This window comes from Herpailurus yagouaroundi, unplaced genomic scaffold, assembly GCF_014898765.1.
Source record: "Herpailurus yagouaroundi ecotype Mexico unplaced genomic scaffold, PumYag 215, whole genome shotgun sequence".
Lineage (NCBI taxonomy): Eukaryota > Metazoa > Chordata > Mammalia > Carnivora > Felidae > Herpailurus > Herpailurus yagouaroundi.
In genome coordinates, this window is record NW_024412446.1 from 8,755,239 (window position 1) to 8,772,056 (window position 16,818).

A 16,818-nucleotide genomic window follows, 5' to 3' on the forward strand; every position below is an offset into this window, starting at 1 on the left:
TGTGTCCGTGTGACTTGGCCAAAGTTTGCTCGTAGCACAGAGAGATAAGCGTCCTGAAAAGAGGGAAATGCCACAAGTCCTATTTTTCCTGAGTGATTTTGTGTATCTTGGCCTGGAGACAGCAGGACTGTGATTTTCCTGGTCTCAGGAGCCTGTTCCTGAGAGCAGAGCCACTTTCCTGTGGAAGGGCTGGGGTCAGGGCCCGGGGTGCCGGTCAGGGTCAGACCTCCTGGGTGGAAAGCCTCAAGTGGCTGTAACTCATCGCTGAAAAAACAAACACGTTACTTCACTGAACAACAGCACCGAGCACTTAAGAAGGGGATTACCAGGGCTGAAAGATGTGAGACAGAAAGAAAGGAATTTAAAAGGAGCCAGGTGTTTGAATTTGTGAGTCCAGGCTGATGAGGCTCCTAAGTGTGAAAGAGAAATTCCATTTAGATGACTGGTGGTCACAGTATTTTTTCCTGTTGGGCCAGCGGGGAAGGGAGAGGAGGAGGCGTGTTATCTCCAGGCAGTTAGCGCCCTTCCCGTGTTGAGGGTTAGCTGGGACCTGAACCCTGGGTACCTCGCCACACGTCCAGGGGTCACGCAAATTTGCCCCATGCTTCCTGGAGGTCATTCCAACCTGAGCAGGAAGATACAAGCCAGAGTAGGGCAGCCTGGACGCATACTTGGTTTCAGCCTCCAGTTCGGAAAGGGGGCTGCTGGGCCAGACCAGCTGTTTTACTAGAGGGAGAATTTAGATGTGCTGAAACTTAGGAGTGGGAATCATTCCTCAAGCCAGTTCTTATTAATGAATTATCTGGGTGGCTCAGTCGGTTAAGCATCTGACTACGGCTCAGGTCATGATCTCATGGTTGGTGAATTCAAGCCCCACATCGGGCTCCGTGCTGACAGTGCAGAGCCTGCTTGAGATTCTCTCTCTCTCTTTGCTTCTCCTACTAGCTCTCTCTCAAAATAAATTAATAAACTTTAAAAAGGAATTATGTTGGTGTGCTTTAAAATACTTTCAGAAACTCAACACAATCTTATTGAAGCTGGGCTTTGTAGTTTGCTATCCAGAAAGGATTTGTGGCGTGGAGCTCTGGTGACTATGTGTGGTCACCTCCCTCCATGGTGACCATGCACAGAACATGTTTCTTCCCTGTTTCTGCTTAAAGATGCCTTATTCAGCACATATGGTCAATTCAGGAATATTGAACTTAACGGTCACAGCCGTGTAACCCATGTCTGAACGAAGCTTATGTCACACACATTTTCTCATTAAGGCACAGCACAGCCTTCTTACACTCAGAACACCAGACAGCACTTCAGCATTATGCTTGGGGGGCCATTTTAAGCAGTGAAATCACCAACAGAAGGCACAAAAATTCGAAAAATGTGGCACTAAACAGACCATGAAAAGGACACTTGTTTATAGTATGAGCTGAAACAAGAAGGCAGAGTGTTGTCTAGTTTGACCTCAGCTGGGACACGTGTGGCAGGTGACTCAGATTCCTCACCAGTGCATGTCTGTGAATGACCTCAAAGGTGTCGCTAGATTGATTTGGGGGTTACAAATAAATTTGAACGACTAGGCCAATTTATAAATACAGAATTTGTGGGGCGCCTGGGTGGCGCAGTCGGTTAAGCATCCGACTTCAGCCAGGTCACGATCTCGCGGTCCGTGAGTTCGAGCCCCGCGTCGGGCTCTGGGCTGATGGCTCAGAGCCTGGAGCCTGTTTCCGATTCTGTGTCTCCCTCTCTCTCTGCCCCTCCCCCGTTCATGCTCTGTCTCTCTCTGTCACAAAAATAAATAAACGTTGAAAAAAAAAATTTTTTTTTTAAAAAATAAAAAAAAAATACAGAATTTGTGAATAATGATTGTACCCATTTTTCCAATACATCATGCTGAACATGTAGGGCAACCTTTATAATACTTCTTGGCTTTAATGCCCACACCTTCAGCAAGTTCCCGTATTCCCACTGTCTTTTCAATTGTGTGGTTATAAAAAATTAAAAAATACAAATTTGCAAAAGGAACAGTGCTTGAGATTGTCCAGATTCCACCAACTGGAGATCATTATTGTTTGCATTTTGGTGCCTGTCGTTCTGGAGTTTTTTCTATGCAGATGTACATACTGCCGTCGGTAGTGTCACATGTTTTATAGATATATATGCATAAATATGCTTAAAACAAAATTAGTGTCATACCATACTTATTGTTATACAATCTGCATTTTGCAGTTCCCCATTGCTGGAGCCTAACATGAGAGGTGGGAGTGAATGGTAAGGAATGAGTCTGGATGGGCAAGTAGGGGGCAGAAAATGAAGGGACGTCAGGGGGCAGGACTGTGTCCTGATGGGGGCCACTGATATGTTCTAAGAAGGGACCTTCCATAATCAGATTAGATAACCATGGTAGCTGTGTGGACAATGAACTCGAGGGGAGACCAGAGCCACACTGTCCAATAACTTCCTGCCATGTGTGACAGCAAGTACCTTGAAATGTGGCTGGTCCTGAGGAGATGTGCCATGTTAAATATATACTGGATGTCAGAGACCTGGTACCAAAAAAAGAATGTAAACTATCTCCTTAATACTTTTTTAAATATCAATTGCATGTTGGAATGATCTTTTGGATATATTGGGTTAAATAAGATAGATTAAAATTAATTTCACCTGATTTTTCTACTCTTTTTAAAAATATTTATTTATTTTGAGAGACAGAGTGCACATGTTCATGTGCAAGGGACAGAGAGAGAGAGAGAATGAGAGAGAGAGAATCCCAAGCAGGACTTGAACTCACGAAACCACGAGATCATGACCTGAGCTGAAACCAAGAGTTGAATGCTTAACTGACTAAGCCACCCAGGTGCCCCTGATTCTTTCTACTTTTTTACGTGGCTACTAAAAAATTTCAAATTGTATGTAGATTGTCCCGATAGATAAACCCCATCGTAAGTTGAAAATATCATTACTCGAAAATGCATTGGATACACTGACCCTGCCAAACATCATGGCTGAGCCTAGCCTACCTTACACATGCTCAGAACACTTGCGTTAGTCTACGGTTGGGCAAAGTCCATTTTATAATAAAGTGTTGACTGTCTCATGTAATTGATTAATTACTGAAAGTAAAAAAACAAAACAAAAAAGATGGTTGGATGAGTGCAGAATGGTCGTGGATATATTGGTTTATTCACCCTTGTGATCACGTGGCTGATGGGTTGCTGTGGCTTGTTGTGCCTCAGGAGAGATACCACACATCGCCAGAACAGGAAAAGAACCAGATTCAAAATCTGAAATAGATTTACACCGAATGCATATCACTTTCGCACCATCAGAAAGTCAAAAAATCAAGCCATTGTTAAGTCGGGAACCACCCGTCTTTCTATTGGACAGCACCGCCGAGGAGGCAGGTGCTGAGGGAGTGAAGTACACAGGGTAGTGGGGATGGGATGGGGCAGGACAGAGGGAATGGATCTGAGCAGCATTTGGAGATACGATCCATGGCTGTTGTCCTGGCTTTGGAGGCTGTTGTGGACCGGAGACAGACATCCCGTGGAGACACTGCAGGTTGTGTTCCAGACTAGCACCATAAAGCGGGTCAAATGAATTTTTTCATTTCCCAGTGCATGCAAAAGTTATGTTTATACTATATTATGAACTGTTAAGAGCGCAGTTAGCATTACGTCTAAAAAAATGTACATACCTTAGTTAAAAATACCTTATTGCTAAAATGCTGACCCTATCTGAGCTTTCAGTGAGTCATAATCGTTTTGCTGGTGGAGGGTCTTGCCTCTATGGTGACAGCTGCTGACTGAGCAGGGTGCTGGGTGCTGAAAGCTGGGGTGACTGTGACAATTTCTTAAAATAAGACAACAGTGAAGTTTGCTGCACCAATGGACTCCTCCTTTCATGAACAATTTCTCTGTAGCATGTGATGTTGTTCATCTTCTCAAACACTGCCACTGCTTTATCAGCCAAGTTTATGTGATATTCAAAACCCTTTTGTTGTCGTTTCAACAATCTTCACAGCATCTTTACTAGGAGTAGATTCCATCTCAAGAAACCACTTTCTAAACAGTTTTTTTAGTGTTTATTCTTGAGAGAGAGAGAGAGAGGACAGAATGAGAGAGGGGGTGGGCAGAGAGAGAGGGAGACAGAATCCAAAGCAGGCTCCAGGCTCCAAGCTGTCAACACAGATCCAACTCAGGGCTCGAACTCACAAACCGTGAGATCATGACCTGAGCCAAAGTTGGAGGCTTAACTGGCTGACACCCAGGTGCCCCTCAAGAAACCACTTTATTTGCTCATCCTCAAGAAGCAGCTCTTCATCTGTTAAAGTTTTGTCATGAGATTGCAGCAATTCAAACATAGTAATAATGGGAAAGCTTGAAATATTGCAGGAATTGCCAAAATGTGACACAGAGACACAAAGTAAGGAAATGTTGTTGGAAAAATGGCGCCGGTAGACTCGTTCAACACAGGCTTGCCACAGACCCTTTAGTTATTAAAAAATGTAGTGTCGGGGGGTGCCTGCGTGGATCAGTCGATTAAGCGTCCAACTTCAGCTCAGGTCACGATCTCACAGTTTGTGGAGTCAAGCGCCATGTCGGGCTCTGTGCTGACAGCTCAGAGCCTGGTACCTGCTTCGGATTCTGTGTCTCCCTCTCTCTCTGCCCCTTCCCCACTCGTGCTCTGTCTCTCAAAAATAAACAAAAATTAAAAAAAAATTTTTAATGCAATGTCTGCAAAATGCAATAAAGCAAAGTGCAATAAAAATGAGGTGTGTCTGTGTTTATGTCCCTCCCAAATGTATGTGTTGAAGCCTTAGCCACCAAGGTGATGGCATTAGGAGATGGGAGCTTTAGGAGGTAATTAGGTTTCGATGAGGTCATGAGATGGTACCCTCATCATGGAATCAGTGCCCTTATGAGGAGATCAGAGCTTGCTCTCCCCACACCCCCGTGTGAGACAGTGGTGTGTAGACCAGGAAGAGAGCTCTCACCAGACACCGGATCTTCCAGCACTTTGATTTTGTACTTTCCCTCCTCCAGAACTGTGAGAAATCTGTCTGCTGTTAAAGTCATCCAGTCTCTGTCTGGTATTTTGTTAATGGCAGCCAGAGCTAAGACAGGATGGATGAGACAGGAAGGAGTTAATGACATCAAGGTATGTCACCAGCTGAGATAGGGGAAATGGAAGGAAGGGTGTTGATTTTGTGGGGAGGCTAGGGAGAGTAAAAGCAGGCAGAGATGTTCAGTTGTCTGCAGGGAGGTAGGTCTGTGAGTCACGAGCAAATAGAGCCAGGAGAGGGACTGAGATTTCCAGAGAGTGGTGGAAAGAGAAGGTGGCCTGAGGGCAGGTCCTGTGGAGCACCAGCAGGGACCTGGGGACAGGGTGGTAAAGGAACAGAGAAAGGCCCAGGAGTGGAGATATCACAGAGCCAAGGGAAGATCTGTCACAGAGGAGGTGAGCAACTAGTTGAACATGAAATGTCAGAAAAGTTTGAAAGGTACCACTTGGACTTATAAATTTAGGAAGGGTGCTCTAAATCTTCAGTGAGCAATTTCTACACTTAGACTACATGTTAACAGTAGTCAACGTTCTACACCACTTCCTCTGTTCCAGGCACAGCACTACAGGCTTCATACAACGGCCCCAAGGGGGCACCTACTGTTCTTGTCCCCACTGTACAGATGAGGCTCCTGAGGCACAGAGCCATGAAGTAACTTACCCAGAGTCATGTAGTGAATGACACCTGCAGGGCTTCAGCCCCCACCCAGTGTGTCCTAAACTTTTTTGCAACTTCCACACTTGCCCTGGAAGTGAGCTACTGTCCTTTCTGCCTTAGTCATGAGTCTCCTAGACCACACAAAAAAATCTACCCTCCCTTTAGTGCTAGCCTGTGGGAGCAATGGTGATGGATGGCAAATTGTGGAGAATTCTGCATTCCAGTGCGCTGAGGTCAGTGTATGCGGGAGCCGAATAGCGCTGGTTTTCAGGGCTCAGCCTGTGCTCCTGGGACAGCCTGGCTCCTCCCGTCCGTGCATTGTGAGTGGATGAACCTCCGCTTCCTGGGTGCCCGTTGTTTTGGTGCTTCCCATCATTTCTGCCCTCACGGCCATCCCACTAATGAATCCGCAGGACCCCAGGCCAAGGGCAGGGTGGAAGGGCCTGTGTAGCCCATTCCTGTGGACCAGAGCTTGCTTTACCGTGAGGAATGCTGCCCCCACCCCCAGCCCTGCCCAGCCTCATGCCTGAGGTTTTACTGCTTTCGTTCACTTCCATACATGGAAGCGGGGTTGCCAACCTCCCCCGCGAGAGGGCCTGTAGCAGGAGGTTTGTTTCCCCACAGCTGACAGACACCCCCTGGCTCACATTTTTAAAATGTATTTATTGAAAAAGACTCTGGATTTAACCACACATGTCTGCAGAAAGAGAGCTTGGCCATCTCCCCAGAGAGAATAGTCAGGAGAAACTGCACTCTGGGTCCTGAGTGCTGTGGTTACAACACTTAACCTTCAACTCCGTGATTGTTAAGAAAGTTCTAATTGCGTAAGGGATGAGCTAGTAAATCTTGAAATTAGTAAAAGAGCTTTTTGTAGGGAGGAGATCTATTTTATAAACGTGTGTATATTAACATACATTAGCATACATACATTTTTATCACTGACTTAAGAGCATCTGAGGAGGACGAACCAGAATGTCGTAGTGCTCTACTGGAATGAAGTGCCAAAAACAACCCAACCCCGGGCTGCCAGTCCTAATACGTGTAGACCTTGACACTGCCCAGTAGCCCACTGACGTGTACTTGCAAAGAACTTAATTGGTTCTGCCAAGGAAATGCTTTTTATAGTGCACAGCACCAGGGTTCTACCCATTTTACTTCGCTTTTGCTTTATAAAAGGTCAATGGTCGGACCATGTAAGAGACTTCTAGAAAGCGATCATTGACAACAGTGGATGCTAAAGTCATTTTGGGAAATCCTGAGTGTGTATTTCTTGTGGAGCCCTCTTTACTGGTTTGGTGTGTAATTTGCTGGTCCTCTTGGGCCAAAGTTACCATATCGTCTCCTCCTTTTCTCTGCTACCGTTTTGGTTGCATACAATTCTTTGGATACGTTTTGCTGGATTTTTTTTTTTTTTTTTGTAATCTGCCTCACATTTCTGAACTTTGTTAAGAGTGGAATCTGAATTATTTGAAAGCTGTAATTCAAGACTGTAAAATTCTAGAAGCATGTGACAAACTCTGGTTTTGTTTTGGGGGCTTGGAAGAGGGGTGAGAAGATTGGTACTGGCCAGACAGTTTGCTCAGCCCACCCTCTCCCCAAACACTCAGTACTGTACCTGCCTTAGATTAGATCTTTAAAAAAATCACACCTTCTAGTCCTTTCTTACCGTGATTTATTTTTGAGCTTAGAATAGCAAACCTTAAGCTTCTTGATCTCCATCCTTGCTCCCTTCCCCCACCGGATCCCTTTCTTTAATTGTGTAAAAAGATTTTGAAATTCTTCCTTGATTCTTTCCTGCCTCGAGGGAAAGGGGTGCATTGGCACCAGCTTTATTGCTGGAGCCCGTGATGTTGATCTGAATTCCTTCTCTTGCTCTTTTGCTAGTTAAAAGATTCCCTGCTGTGACAGATGGATGTGTAGTCAGAGGGCATTGAATTCGTAAGGTGGATGGGACTGCCTTCTGAGTTAAAGGGCTTCTTTTAAACAACCCTTCTTTCCCTTCTTTTTTAAAAAATGATTTCTCAAGCATCAGGCTGTCATCAACCTACTAATTGTTTTGCCTCCAAGCAGGACCAATTCTTGGGGCAAATTACTTCTGGCTGTTGAGCTGTTTGGTTTCAGCATTATCCTCTCAGAAGCTGCTGGCCAAATGGCTGTTATCACAAGGTGTTGGGTCTGCACGCTGGGGCCTAAGGATGGGTAATGTCTGCCTGCATCACTACCCCCCAGCTGCTGCTCCCAGGCTGGAGCTCAGGCTGAGTCCCCCCAGCCCCCTGGGGTGGGGGTGGGGGTTGGGTGGGAGAAGTGGCGGTGGGAGGGCCCTCCCTTTGCTGCCCTTTTCCAGATTGAGGAAGCAGATAGTGCTAGCAAAGGAGGCCAGTGGAGCGGAGACTTAGTCTCTGTTCCTCCTGTTCTTAAGTGTGGATCCCATTGTCTTATGGGGAATATACTTCACCTCAGAGCGCAGTGGGGAGAGGCAGGGAATGGTGATGGGACCTAGCTCTGTTAGGTTTGCCTCAAGAGCTTATCCCAAGTGAAACCTCAAGTTGTGATTTTTCAACCCTGGCTGATGCTCAGAGTCAACTGGGGAGCTCTTTGAAAATACATATACCCGGGGCACCTGGGTGGTTCAGTCAGTTGAGTGTCTGACTCTTGGTTTCAGCACAGGTCACGATCCCAGGGTAGTGGGATGGCGCCCTATGTCAGGCTCTGCGCTGAGCATGGAGCCAGCTTGAGATATTCATTCTCTCTCCCTCTCTCTCTCTCTCTGCCTCTCTCTCTCTCTGCCTCTCTCCCCCTCTCCCCCTGTCTCCTCCCTCCCCCTCTCTCCCCTCCCTCACCCCACCCCTGCTTGCTCTCTCTCACTCTCTCTCTCTCAAAACAAAAAAACAAAAGCCATATTCCCAGTGCTTGTCACTGTTTTGTTCCCAGCATATATCACAGTGCCTGGTACATAGGACATGCATTATATGAAATTAGTTAAATGCAGGGAAACCCTGTTCTGCCTGCCTATAATGTCTAAGAAAGTGAGTGGATACAATCTTGTAGTCAGTCATTCATACAGAGTCCACAGTAGCTGTGAGATGTATCCTTCCTTCCTGTATGAGACCCATTAGTCCTGCAGCTCTGGTCCATCTCAGGCAGGCCCTGATGATTATTAGTGTTAATATGCTTTTAGGTCGCCACTGTACTCCAGTATCTAGTGCTTTGTGATGTAGAATGAGACACATGAATGAAGGGATGCTGAGAATAAATAATCATAATAAGAGTCAGAGTTACAGCTTTCATTTATTGGGTGTGCACTTTGCCAGGCCCTGGACAAGTGCTTTGTATGTATTTATTTAAGTTCTCACATCGATGTGGGCAGGCTGGGTCTGAGGACCCAGAGGGTGTCCCACGGACCAGCCAAGAGGGTCCTTGGCTTCGCACATGATGGAAATCAAACATTAGCCGAGAGGAAGTAAGAGCAGGGTTTGTTGAAGATCTAGGGAGAGCAGATACAGCCAGAGCGTCTGGAAGACTTGGAAAGGAAAAGGAGCATGAGTCTTGTCTTTGGTCGGGGTCTGGAGTTTGTATCGAGGACAGTGGTGTGGTGTATGTGTCCTCTCAGGCATCCAGGAACTGTGCTCAGTGTCCTCCAGAAGTCATTTATGCCCTGGAGCCAGGGGTCTTGCTTCAAGGTGTTTGGAGGCTGTGGTCTTGGAAAACATTCATGGGGACCTCACCAGATGCTCCTTAGATGTTATCTGTTGTGCTGGGAGCCTCCAAAGAAATCATTAACTCCTTGACCTTCACAAGGTGGACACCCATTAAGGCATGTGTCAGGTAAGGGTGCAAGTCCTAGCAAGAATAGAAGCAGGACAAGACGCAAAGGAGAAAACCAGCTTTTTCTTTCATGGGGTCCCTTCCTTTTCCCTGTCTCAAGATGGCCGTTGAGGGAGGCACTATTGGACTGAGTAGTTCTGCCGGTCATGCTGGTAAGTGAGATACTGTTGGGTCAGTATTTGAGCTTGGCCCTCTGACTCCAGAACCTGCCCCTGGGGCTGTGCTGAGCTGCCTAGTAACTGAGGAAGGCTGTCACTTAAGGAGATGTCTTGCATGTGCCAGGCACCATGATGGGAAGTACTTACATGTGCTGCCTCATGTTACTTTCACAAGAACCTATGAGGTAGGTACTGTTACCCCCATTTCACAGATAAGGAAACTGAAGCAGAGAGATTAAAAGATGAGCCCACAGGGCTAGTAAGTGGCAGAATCACCTCATTTTCTTTTAATATTTTTTGAAGTTTATTTATTTTGAGAGAGAGAGCAGGAGTGAGCATGAGCAAGTGGAGGCGAGGCGGGGGGGTGGGCAGAGAGAGAGAGAATCCCAAGCAGATGCTGCACTGTCAGCACAGAACCTGATGTCAGGCTTGCACCCACAAACCCTGAGATCATGACCTGAGCTGAAATCAAAAGTCGGATGCTTAACCAACTGAGCCACCCAGTTAGTTACATTTTTAAGGCACATTTGGGAAGCAGATATGGCCTTGGTCTTTAGCAGGAATTTCTCAGCTCGGATATTACTGGAGATAAGGCAGGCACACCAAACACAGACTCTTAGAAAAGGGAGGATTCAAGAGAGTGGTTGAAACCTTCAGTTCTCAGAAGATGGGCTTCTGAATTTTCAAGCACATAGAATCCATCAACCCCTCGTCTTCTTTTAGTTAACCCAACTCCCCTAACACACACACACACACACACACACACACACACACACACACACAGTGTCTCACTACCCCAGGAAAGAATGTCTATGGCAGCAAAGAAAGAGCCCTTTGAGCAGCCAAAAGGGTGAAAACAGCCAAGGTCCCAGGACCCCAGGGACATTTCCAGCCTGCGGTTTGCTGACCCAGCCCAAAGTGGCTCCTGATTGGCTGATCATCTCTGGAAGATTAGCATTTCTGTGAAAGGGCAGAATTGACAAGAGTCTAGAGAGAGAGAGAGAGGGAAAAAAAAAAAAGAGATAAGCCGAGGGAGCAAATAGGAGACGGCTGGCTGCCCCTGATACCTGAGGGTGGGCGGAGGTGTTGGGATGGCTGTGTGCACTGTGACCCTATGGTCTGCCCTACTGGACCCCTCTATTCGTTATATCGGGGGAGGACATCCATACCCTTAGTACCCACTGACTTTTCACTGTTTAACTTCTATCCCCCAGGGGATAAAACCCACTTAGGATTGCTGTTGGGCAGCATGCACAAACACCTCCTGTCACCTAATGGCATGAACCACGTGGGCGATTTCCACATGGACCTTCTTTGTGTGTTTACGAAACACAGAGGAATAATCTTCTCTTCCACAGAGAAACATACTCCTTGCCCATTTTTCTAGAATCCTACGTCCTTTCTCGTGGAACTTCTATTTCCTAAACTTTAATAGAGAATTAGGAGTAAAAAGCAATTCTGTTTTGCCTGCGTTCTGTGCGGTGCAGAGGTGATAGGAAGTGGTGGGCCTGGGGCGAACTGGGGAGAGCACCCTTCATCTCAGAGGAGTAGCCATGTGGGAATGCAGACCTGGGTGGTCTAATCTTCCAAAATGTTTACAAAACGTGGACTCTTCCGCTTTCTAAGTGGTGTTAGCTAGTTAAAACTTAAAATGTGTGTGTCAAGCGAGACATCTAAGGGCCTGGTTTTGTCCTTGGGTGGCCTCCTGGCGATTTTGGCCTTACGGGCTGTCAGGGGTACAGCAGCTCCGAACACTGTGCTCTCTGTGCTCTGTCTGTACCTGGCAGCCTGTGGAGCATCAGTGGGTGTGGAGTTTTGCACAGAGAGTTCCTGGGGGGCATTCAGGAGCACGAAGCACGCGGTGTCCAGGGAGTTTATGGTCTTCTAGCAGAGGAAAGGCCCTACCCCTGTCAGAGAAGCGATGAAAAACAGAGAAGATGGCATTCAGCTGTGTGAGTCGGAAGGCAAGCCTGGGACCCCTTGGAGTGGTCAGGGAAGCTGGGGTTTGCTGTGGCCTGGAAGGGGAGGGGAGAAGAAACATTTCAGGCAGAGTTCCCAGGGTGAGCTCAAAAATGGTCACAACACATACTCCCTGCATAGCACTTGACTGTCTGCCTTCAGCAGTGTGCATTCCTGACTACTGCGAGAGGAGCCCTGCTAGAGGGCTGCGAGAGGAGGGCACTCACATTTACCTGCACAAGGGGAAAATGTGCCAGCCGGGGACTGAGCACCGTGCCAGTGCTTTACAAGCTCTTTTCCATGTTACCCATGAAACAACCCTGTGATTAAGTGGTGTTAATCCACTTTTTTTCAAGTGAGGAAATTGAGGCTCAGAGAAGCAAAGTGATTTGCCCAAGCCATGCAAATTATCAAGTGACAGTGATGGGATTCAGGCTCAGGCCTGTCCAAAATCCAGCCTCCTTCTGTCACAAAAAGTGTTCTGGTCCATGCAGCTGTGAAAGTCAGACCAGGGACTCAAACCCAGGTCCTGAGGGGGCCTAGGATGGAGGCCCGTTCTGGGAGGAGAGGAATAGAAGTCTGTGCTGAGGGGCTGGAGAAGCAGGCTAGAAAGTTTACACCAAATGTATGATGATTTAAGCAGCCATTAAAGGAGTTTGAGCAGAGGCATGAGATGATGATTGTGGTATTTAAGGAAAATTATTCTGGTACGATTTTGTTGGAGAACTGGAGTGGGGAAGGGCAGCCTGAGAGGCTAATGAGAGGGCGCGGGCCAGGGTGGTGACAGAGGGCATGGCTTGTCTCGGGAACAGGACTGAAGGCTTGAGAAAACAGTTTTCAGCCCCTTTTGGTGCTTCCACAAATGCTTTAAAGAGAAATGCTCGCTGTTGCAAATCATTGGTATGTGGTTGATTACTGAGGCCACCATTCCTAGAGTTCTCTGGTGAGCCCTTTGGGCATCTGACTCCATTTTAGAAAAATCCATTTCCATTTTGCACCCAATTTTCTCTTCTCCATGTATTTCACAGTTGGCAGGTGGTTTGTTATTATTGGTTTTAAAGTTTCCCCGAGTGTGGCCCTTGCCTGAAAGAAAATACCAACCCTGCTGGACGCAATTTTAAAAATGTTGACCTCTGCCCAAGCATTGCTGCATTTTTCTATTCAGTTTCTAAGAGTGAGGAATATGGACTTGCTGGGAATCCCTGAACAAAGCTTGGTGTTTTTGAGGTGAGAATGAGGGAAAAGGGCTTCCTTCCCTTCCTCCCTCTCTCCCCACCTGCACCCTGTTGACTGGCTTGCAGAGGGACTTTTCCAGCACCGGATAATTTGCCAGAGATGAAAGGAAGAGGATCTGATGACTTTTATTTTATCTTATTTTATTGATTGATTAATTGTAACTCTACGCCCAGTGTGGGGCTTGAACTCACGACCCCAAAATCAAGATTCACATGCTCTACTGTCTGAACCAGCCAGGCGCCCTGGATCTGGTCACTTTTAGTTACTTGAAACAAATAAACAACAATAACCTATCATACTGTTCGGCCTTTGCCATCCATTCAACTGAAAGGGCTCAAAGCGGAACCACTGGCTGAAGTAGAGTGGACAGATGAGAGGAGCCACCATGTTGACATGAGCACAAGGCAGGGCCTCTAGCTGACGGGAAGATTACTACTTTTGGAGGCAGTCCTCATCCAGGGAAGGGTCTGTATAAACTTTCAGCCTTAAAGTCAGAAGGAAAGGGGTGCCTGGGTGGCTCAGTGGGTTACGCATCCGACTTCGGCTTAAGTCATGATCTCGCGGTTCGTGAGTTCGAGACCCGCATCAGACTCTGCGCTGACAATGCGGAGCCTGCTTGGGATTCTCTGGCTCCCTCCTTCTCTGCCCTTTCCCTGCTTGCGTTCTCTCTCAAAATAAACCTTAGAAAAAATAATAAAGTCAGAAGTATATTTAATCTTCTTGGAGTTTGGGGCTAATACAGACAAGATTGGAACATGAGTCACCTACATTCCAAACTCTCAAAGTTTGAGCAAGTTATATAGCAGGTGATATTTATTTTTTAAGTGGAAGAGTTGAGTGACTTTTTTTTTAAGTTATATTTTTGGGGTGCCTGGTTGGCTCAGTCAGTAGAGCATGTGACTCTTGATCTTGGGGTTGTAAATCTGAGCCCCACATTGGGTGAAGAGATTACTTAAATATAAAATCTTTAGGGGGATCTGAGTGGCTCAGTTGGTTAAGCATCTGACTTCAGCTCAGTTCATGATCTAATGGTTAGTGAGTTGGAGCCCCATGTAGGCTTTCTGCTGCCAGCGTGGAGCCCTCTTCTGCCCCTCTGTCTCCCTCTCTCTGCCCCTCCCCGACTCGCTCACTCTCTCTCAAAAATAAATAAACATTAAAAAAAACTTTTTAAAAAAGTTACATTTTTTTTATTGTAGTAGAATAGACATAATAACTTACAATTTTCGCTGTTTAGTGATGTTCTTTTGAAGAAAGATATGTGATGTAATGCCAAGATGTTACTTATTTTCAGTGTCTGAAGGCTGGAAGAAGTAACTTAGAAGAAGTGTGTAAGTTGTAGAGAGCAGACACGCCTAAGGCTGTGTGTTCAGGACCTTGTCAGGGAATCCTTTCTGCTTTTGCATTGTGATCGCAGAACCCTCTCTGGTCAGTAGATCTCCTTGGAGCCTCCATGTCCCTGCCTGTGACTTTTCTCTAGAGGTCCATAAACTGGGATATTTAAAATAGAGCCAGGAGTCAGCTGTCCACAGGGTAGCTTCATGGAGGACACGGACCTCAGTGGAGAGATTGAAAATTCACAAACATTTTAGTTGAGAGAGAATTATGATGCCTGAGAAGGAGCTAACCCTAATATTTACCTTTAGAAAGTGACAGGTTATTTAAAAGTAGTGAAGTATGTTGGCACAGAGAAGGGAGGGGAGAGTCTCCAGCCTGTCTACCCTATAGAAAACCCGAGGAGGCAAACCCATGCTGTGAATTGATGGCTGTGCAGTGGCATCCTATTCTTAAGAGTTCTGGAAAGCCTGCTGGGTTGTTGTAAAATAAGGCAAACTGTAAGGTGCCAATCCTGAATAGTGAGGAGACTTGTCTGAGCGATAGCTTCATGAAGGGGAGTTGCCTTTGACCTCAGCAGAATCGATTTTTGGCAGCCCTACTGTTGTATTTTAAGGTTGCCTGGGGCTCTTTTGTTCTTCATTTTACCAAAAACACCTATCGGGATATTTTTCTCTTTCAAAAGTAATACAGGATCATTGTAGAAAATTGGAAAATATTAAAAAAGTGTACAGGGGAGAAAATCACCTGTAGGCCTCTTTTCTTGTGTACTCCTATTTCCACGTAAGACTGTATTCTTCTAAAAGATGATCTCTGAGAGCTACATGGTATTTCACTATGTTAAAAATGCCATGCTTCGGGCTCCTAGGTGTCTCAGTCAGTTGAGCGACACACTTCAGCTCAGGTCATGATCTTGCGGTTTGTGAGTTTGAGCCCCACATTGGGCTCTGCTGGTCAGCACAGAGCCTGCTTCAGATCCTCTGTCTCCCTCTAGGTCTGCCCCTCCCCTGCTCTCCCTCTTTCTTTCTCCTAAAAGTAAAAATAAAACAATTAGAAGGACTACTGGGTCAGAGGTTTCATTGTATCTTTATGTATTCTCCCCCTTTCATTTGTTCTGTCCTCATTTCATCATTTTAATTTCTTTTGACTTTCTCCGTTCTCTTTTTATTGTTCCTTTCAATTCTATAGTATTGGCACTGTTGTTTTTTATGGCCTTTAAATGGATCTTGTAAAAATGCAATTGCATTTTTAGTTTTTTTTTTTACATTTCCTCATTTTATTCAGTTTCTTTCTTTCTTTCTTTCTTTCTTTCTTTCTTTCTTTCTTTCTTTCTTTCTTTCTTTCTTTCCTTCTTTCTTTCTTTCTTTCCTTCCTTCTTTCTTTCCTTCTTTCTTTCAACACTTTGGCCTAAAAGCATGCATGCATTTTCCGTATTTTTCCTGTTTTCGGTGGTCTGTTCTTTGTATCTTAAATGCAACATCTTGCTTTTGGTGTTGTGGAATATTTGGTGTTGTGGAATATTCTGGTTTGTATGGCTCATTTGCCCTTGAATAAAGTTTTGTCAGGTCCCGTGTTTGTGCACAGGTGGGGCTTGTAATTTCCACTTGGTGGCCCTCTGTCCCCTCTGCCTTGATGCCAATAGAGTCTCCTTTCAGACCTTGGGATTGTCGATGCGAAGTTAATTGCCACTTCAGCTCCTTAATATCCCCACAGGAGCCGGGAAGATGCTGGACACATGGGCAGTTCTAGCAGGGACCGTCTCTGTTCTCTTTCTTCTGTGTTGGTTGGTGCTGCTGAGTTGGGGTCAACTTTAAGCTCGGACTTTTTTCTTGTTTCCTTCCTGCTGGCTGTCAGCCGTGACTGGCGGCCCGCCTGTTTGTCACATCTCTGCTGTAGATACCACACCTCTGCCCTGGGACCTCCCATCCCGGGCATCTCAGGTAGCGCTGTCTCGAGCAGCACACAGTCCGAGTGGCATGCTTCGTCTGCCTGTCAGGCCACTCTTGTCTTCCAGCACTTGAGCCTCCAAATAAGAGGTCGTCAGTGGGGTCCTACCAGGGTCTCTTTAACTTAATCTCTATAAACTGCGGCTGCTCAGGAAGGCAGTTGCAATTGTAGCCTTGTAGCCTTTTCAGATCCGGTCCCGGCTACCCTATTTATATCTGGTGGCTTTTCCTTTTTCTTTTCCTTCATGTCCTTATATCAAGCATAAATCTTCTGGGTTATCATTTAGCGAAGAGAGGCCAAACCTGTAAGCCGACGTGGATCCCTCTGTTTTTTTTCCACTGGGCGCAGCATTTTCCTCCCTCTGCTGCTTGCTGCTCTGGGCCAGATGACTTCAAAGCCTTTTCCCCAGAGGTAGCTGTCCTTAAACTAAAACTAAAACGAGAGACATTTCTGAGCTCTTTAAAAAATAATAATAATAATAATAAACGCCCTGTGAATTCCCTGCTTTTCATGTGGTTCCTAGCCTCCCTCTGACAGCATGACCTGTTCTGGGCTGCCAGCTCTAATTCCTTTGATGTCTGTCTCCAGGATACCTCCCCGGAATCTGCAGAGGAGAGTGAAATTGTCTGGTGTGAGTGTGTT

General features: G+C 46.1%; 1 protein-coding gene across 1 annotated transcript in view; it reads left to right on the forward strand.

The window, feature by feature from the left end:
* NXN (nucleoredoxin) overlaps positions 1-16,818 on the forward strand; it is a 164,931-nt gene that overhangs the window by 24,009 nt on the left and 124,104 nt on the right. The window lies entirely within an intron of this gene.